The 7,125-nt window shown below is 45.2% G+C and overlaps 1 pseudogene; it reads right to left on the reverse strand.

Moving 5' to 3' along the window:
• Window positions 1-422: 422 nt before the first annotated feature.
• LOC127690377 (uncharacterized) lies at window positions 423-562 on the reverse strand (annotated as a pseudogene).
• Window positions 563-7,125: the final 6,563 nt, after the last annotated feature.

The raw sequence follows: 7,125 nt of genomic DNA on the forward strand, positions 1-7,125 counted from the left end.
CCCACCTACCACAAGAGGTAGGGGGGAGGGGAAGGAGGTTCTCTCTCCCTAGTTTGTGTCACTGCTCTGAAAACAAGTGGGGGGGGGCTGGGGGAGGGGTCAGCTCTAGCCCTCAGACCTCAACACTTAACAGTACCTTACCTTACCAGGGAGAAGCCCAGAACAGGGATGTCTGTTTGGCCTTTGGAGTTAACCGATCCCTGCTGCTTCAGGGTCACGGACCTAGACTGTGCCCTCCCCACCCCCATCCCCCATTCCCCACCACCTAATCCCACCCCTACCCTCCCATCCCTCTCACCTCCCCACCCCCCCACCCCCATGGCAACACAAGCCAGGATCCCACCAGGGTCCCTGAGGACAGTTCCCTGTCCGAATCCCCTGGTACAGGACTGGTGTTTGCCTCAAACTCAATTTTTTCAGGGAATGTTTGGCTACTAATGGTTCAGATGTTCATTGGTCAGAGCACTTAGCATAAGCATAGCCTTTCTCCTCTCTGCCACCTACTGACACACACTCACACTCGTGACACAGAAGCCATGCATGCCATGCCTCTAGGAGCAGGAAATTTTAGTTTTTGGTTAATAAAGCTGGTAGAGTAGCAATGTTGTGGAAGAGGTAGGAAGGGGGTCGAGATGTACAGAAGCTCTTTGTCGAATCTGAGAAAACAAATAAGGTAGCTTTGTGTTCCTGGGTTCAGGAGAACAGAAATAAGAGGAAATAGCACGCACTGAGTGCCTGCCGCGTTCCAAGCACTTGTTAAGTTAGTCAATGTTTTTAAATGACTTGGAGCTATTTTTAACCTCTTCCTGGTGATGGATTGCCTTAGGAGAATGCTTAAGGGAGAAAACAGGAGGAAAACGGCTCTCCAACCCCAGACAGGCAGAAGTCTTGCTATCAAGTGAGGCACAGTCCTTAAAGCTTTCAAATTTTTCTAAAGAGCTTGACACCAGTGTTCACTTTAAACAAGAGCCAACTACTCTTTAATTAGGAAGCTAGAGAGGTGGCTCAGCAGTGGTCCCTGGTCTTACGGAAGACCAGGGTTTGACTCAAAGGACCCACGTGGTGGCTCACAACTATCCAGAAGTTCATTCCCGTGGGATCTGATGCTCTCTCCTGGTCCCTGATGGCACCAGGCGCATGTGTGGTGTGCATTCGTATGTGTAGGCAAACACTCATACATATAAAGTTTGTAGAAATTATTGAACCAGGCAATTATTTAATGTACTCTTGAAGTTAAACAAAAAAAAAAAGAAGAAGAAAGAAACATTATGTAGTGGCAGACATGTTTAATCTCAGCACTTGGGAGGAAGAAGCAGGTGGATCTCTGTGAATTCAAGGCTGGACTGGTCTACAAAGTGAGTTCCAGGACAGCCAAAAAGCTATGTAGAAAACCCTGTTTCTAAAATATATCTAGAGAAAATATATAGACTTTTATATATTGCAGTGATATACACATAATATATGTATCACAGACTAGTATATATTTTCTAAGTCATACAATTTCTTTTCTTCTTGACATATAGTTCTTTAAAAGTGAATCTGTGCTGATAATTTTAAAGCCAAAATCTATTAGCAAATTTTGCAACCTATAAAAATGAGGAAGCGCTGACTTCCTTAGCCAGTCCGCCTCCTGTCACGGTGCTCTCTCCCTGACTGGTGGTAAATTACATAAATTATGAGGGAAAAAAGACTAAAGCAGAGTAGAGAAGGGTTTGTGTACATTAACACGATAATGTTTATTTCTGCACAGTGGGCTATTTGGCATTTAATAATTTTTATTTCACTTATCTGTATTTCACAATAAGTATGTATCACTTGGGTAAACAAGAAAGATAAACATAAGAAATAAATAGAGAGCTAATGTTGAAAGAAAAATATCATCCAACCTTCTTCACCCATGGCCTAGTGCCTGAAAAACAACAAACTGCAAAGTTTTGATTAAACAGAATAGACACACACACACACACACACACACACATGCACACACACGCACACACATGCACACACACACACAGAGACACACAGACACACAGACACACACACACACACCAGAACCCGAAGAAGAAAAACACAAAAGGATAGATCCAAATGTTTATCTTGCCACACTAGGAAAAGGCAGCAGAAGACTCTCGACAGTCGGTGTAAGAGGAGGAAATGCAGTGTGGTGCTCCTTCACCCACACTGCCTCATGAAATCCCCTGCTGCAGCCTCTTACCGCAAAGGCCCATGTGCTCTCTAAACTCTCTTATTCTCTCTCTCTCTCTCTCTCTCTCTCTCTCTCTCTCTCTCTCTCTCTCTCTCTCTCTCCCTCTCTCCCCCGCCCTCTCTCTCCACACACTTTGATGTCCAGTAGCTTTGCAGATGAGCCCACGCCAGTCTTCTCTCAGTTCACACAAGCATAGCTCCTTTTCTCTGGACCATGTGACTTTCGCATATGTCACCCTGGGTGAGAATGTCTTGTCCCCAGTGTTTCTCCATGGAAATCGATAAGTCACTCTTCAGGTCCCAATCAACACGTTGCCTCCTGAGCTTTGGCTGATCAGCCCACATCTCTTGAAGAGTAACAGCAGGCACACCACTGTGTACCCTTCCTGTCCTCAGCCTCAGCCCCAACATGGCCGCCATCACTGTGAAATCTGTCACGACTTGTCTCCCGATCGCATGTGTGTTTAAGGGCACTTTGCATTGTCCTTTCTTCCTTTCTCATTATGACACAAGGCCTATGAAGGAAAGAATGTATCCATTCCCACAGTTGTATCTCTAACTGACACATGGTTAGCACTCAGCACATATGCAAATGGGTGACCTAGCACGGGACACAGAGTAGGAATGGTCCCCATTTCTTGGGTGAGGCAATCTCAGAGGTGACTTGCCATAAACACACAACCAGAGCACGACTTCAGTCTTTCCATTTAAATCTGAGATCTGAGTGGGACTGCCTTCCAGTTAGGCAACACTGACACTCCGGATAATCACTGTGCCTCTCTTCTCCATCTGTAAAGTGAGGGTAGGAAAGAGAAGATGTTGAGATTGCTGAGAGGATTGCATGTGTTACTATGTAAAAGGACTTAACACAGATCTTGCTTTTGTTTGATCATTAGATGTCCCCTAAACATGTATGTCTTAAAGTTTCAGTCCTCAGAGTGGAGCTACTGGGAAATAGAAGCTTTAGGAGAGAAGGCCTGGTTGGATTGAGAGTTTGTTTTCAACTGGGACTACGGCATGCGTGTCTGTCGCTCTCAGGCGTAATGAACTTAGGGATCACCTAGAGCTGCTACCATGGGCTGTGCCTCACCCACATGGCACAGTCGAGGTTCATCTCTTAAGAGACTGACTCCAAGACTAGGGGCCCAAATCACCTGCTCTAAGTTGATTGTCTCAGCATGTCTAACTGAGTAGCATCAAGATTCACACAGCAAGGACCATGAGGATGACCCCTGGGCAGCTATACTGCACCCAGGACTTCAGCTAAGGTCATCTCCATGATTTGGATTTTTCTTTTCTTTTTGGGGGGTGTGGTGGGGAGGTTAGACTTGGGTCCTTTTCTTTTCAGAAGTTTTCTTTTCAGAACCATAGGTGTCTCGTGCATCCTTTATAGTATAGAATTCTAAAAGTATTTTGGAAAAGACTGTTTTTAAGTCACTTTAAAGCCATTTGAACTTTAAACTCTGGTTTCTCGATGCCCCTGTCTACGGGCTAGGGACACTCCACTTTCCCTCACATTCTCCACACACTACGCCACAATCTCTACGGAACATCTTTACCTAACAGAGAGAATTCCAGAATGTCAGAGCCATAGCTCCCTGAAGGGTGTGGTAATCTGCATACATTTTCCAGCAAAGGCGAAATAGCAAAAGAAGAATCTAAAGATAGGTATAAATGTTTGGTGTGAGGGAGCCATTGTGAAGTGGGACTCTGAGGGCAGGGGGACAGAATGTTACCGGCTCTCCCTTACCACAGAACAATCCAGAAATGAGTAGCCTGATTCTATTGAGCAAACGTCCCTAAACAGTTTTCACTTCTCTCCAAAGCTTGTAACAGCTTTAGCTCCACATTAGGAGCTCCAGAGATTCTAATGCAATTCTAGTGGGAAATATCTCATTCCACAGAAAAGACCCAAGTTGCTAAAAGATCACACACCTTGATGGACGCTAGAGACTGTTCTTAATGAGTCTATGATGAGCTGAGCTCAGAAAAATCAGGAAGCTTTACAGTACAGAGGATCAAGAGGGTCGAAAGAGAGGCAGGAACAGCCAAAGAAACAGACGCTCCACCACCAGGCATCTGAGTGGCTCTTTACCCAGGCCCCTTCTAAGAGCCATGGAAGCTGACCTGTTCCTTCAGTTCTGAACACACCTTATGATCACTTAGGGATGTTGCTGCCAAGCTTACAGCTGGTACTAAAAGGCCATTTTCTTTTTAACTTGTCTTCATTCGGCAAGGCAAACTCTGACCACTAGATGGCGCTGCTCCACAGATTTGTAATGAACCGGCTTCAGGCTCCCACACTTTATGACTTCAAAAGTGTGCTTTTGGCACCTTTTCTCTTAGAAGCATAAATGGATCGTCAACCCAATAATTTCGCCTTCATAGCCTACTTCGTATACTCTGCTGGCTTTGGAGCTGTGACGTTGGAAACAATTCTGTGCGCAGAAATGTGCTCTCAGAGACCTGGTCCCTTTTTGCAACAATCATGCCTACCAGGCTGCAGAGACTGCCTCTAGCAGTGGGGAACTGAATCCTCCCTGATAGGTAGTTCCTACAAGCAGGTCAGAAGTATGACCCTCTTCTTTCCTCCAACAGGAAGGGGTGAGGGGATGCATTTCCAAAATGTTCATTGGGTGCTAGTTTACAAAAACACAGGAACCCAGTACCTTAAATTTTGTGCTGGCTAAGATTTGGATCTCAATTATGTGTCAAGCTGGACAAAGTGTCAAATTGTCACCCACAATAAATAAAGAAAAAAAGTGAAAAAATTTGGAAAAAAATGAAAAATTTCTGTTTCTGTGAACACTTTGGTATCTCAAGAAAACATGTTTTCTTTAGTCGTTGAAAGCACCCTGGACAAATAAATGTACAAAACCAAACCAGAAGTAAGGGGAGAAAGTGAGCTATCTACAGGTCAGGAGGCAGGAGGAATACTATTCTCCACTGCAAGTTTTAGGATAACGAATCCTTAATAAATATTTCTATATTTACTGTTGGTTATTCAGGCCACTTAAGAGGCAGGGAAGGCTTTCCCCGCTGTGAACTCCCTTTGTAAACTTTATAAACTTTGTAAAGCCTCAAGACAGGAAAGGTCCCAGTAGCCAGGCCCCTCCCCAGACCTCCCTGTCAATAACTGTCACAAATAGCATCTCTAGGCCCTCACCAGGACCCTTCCCAGATTATGCTAACTTTATGTGAAAAGTCTGAACAAAATCCACCAATCCCTGAATAGAAAAACCCAGCAATCCCTGAACTTCCCACAGAAACACACCAAGATAAAATTCACCAATCTGGGAACAGGAAAACGCACCAATCCCTGAGCTCCCCCGAGGTCAGGACTTGAAATCCCACTAATACTCACCCTCAAACTTTCCACCCTAGAAATCTCCACTCCACCCCCACCCGCCGCGCCGCACCCTCCCCAACACTCCCTAAGCGCTTGGTCTGATTCCCTGCTCTATCCGCGCCCTCTCAGTAGCATAGCCAGCCATTCCTGGACTCATCCTTCCTCTTCCTGAACTCTCCAATAAATCTCTTTTTGTGAGATTTGCTACCTGGTATGACCATCAGGAGAAGACAAGAAGCAATGAAGGAGAGAAGGGAAACAAGGAAAGGGGGAAGAGATGGAGCAGGGCCGAGGCTCCTGAGCGCCTCAGCTCGGCTGGGGGTGCCCTGCCCGGGAGCTGCAGCACCTCTGCTGAGGAGGCTTCCTCCCAGAGCTGTGTGGTTCCTGGGCTCCAGTGTCTCAGGATGCCTTTCCACTGGGACACTGTTCCACCTCGGAGTTGCAAGGCTCCCGGGCTTCTGAGTCCCAGGACACCGTCAAACACCAGATCAGAAAGGCCACCAGTTAGAATTCTTATTCATCCAGGAAAAGGAAGCGTCTTCTCTCCACCCAAAACTGGTCTGGTATGATCTCAGGTGCTGAACAGAGGATCGCTGCCGCCTTTTAAAACCTTTTCTACTTAAGTTTTTTATTTGTGTTTATTGTAGACTCAAATCCAGTTGTAAGAAATGATGCCGAGGTCCCTTGTATCCTGCCTACGAGAATCTCTTATATTCGTGCCTGGCAAAACCAGGGCACACCAGAACAGCCAGGATAGTGGAGTGGCACAGGTATTTGTTGACGGCTTCTTTCTTCTGGAAGCATCACAATTCTCCCCCCCACTCCCCCCCCCCCGACACACACACACACACACACACACACACACACACACCTCATTCCTGAAACATACTTTTGCTGAACAAGGAATTCTGGGTTAATAGTTCTTTCTTCTAGGACTTGAAAATTGTACCACTTATGACTACATCGTAGGGTAGGGTTGTCAGCTTGGAATGAGTTATCCCTTGTGAGTGGGTAGTAGGGTCAGCCTTTCTCTCATGTCACCAGTCTTTTCGCTTTCTTTCAGCAGTTGGCTGTGAAGTGTCTTGTCAGAGATTTCTTTGCATTTACCCGTTCTGGGTCTTCCCAGCCTCTTGAACCTGTACTGCTACATTTTTTTTTAACCAAATAAAGTGTCCAGCTGTTACTTTTGTTACTCTCCAATCATGCCTAGTCTCTGTCCCTCCTTAATTTCAATAATACAAAGTTAAATACTTTAATATCCCACAGGCCCCTGATGCATTGGGTAGTTTATTATTCTGTATTGGCTTTATTGTTTAAGATGGGTAATTTTTACCTTGTAGCTCATTGCTTCTTCACATGTATGTATCCATTGCATGTGGATTTTATGCCAGATACTCTAGTCTTAGTTCCAAAATGTCTATTTTGCTTTATTGTATATTTTACACTCCCTCGGTATGTCTAATTTTGTGTCTTTGCTTTAAGTGTGTTTCTTTTTTCTAAGATTTACTTTGTGTTTATGACTGCTCTATCTGTATGTGTACCTGTGTGCCAAAGAGGGCATCAGATCCCTT

The sequence above is a fragment of the Apodemus sylvaticus genome, chromosome 7 (assembly GCF_947179515.1).
Source record: "Apodemus sylvaticus chromosome 7, mApoSyl1.1, whole genome shotgun sequence".
In the NCBI taxonomy this organism is placed as follows: Eukaryota; Metazoa; Chordata; class Mammalia; order Rodentia; family Muridae; genus Apodemus; species Apodemus sylvaticus.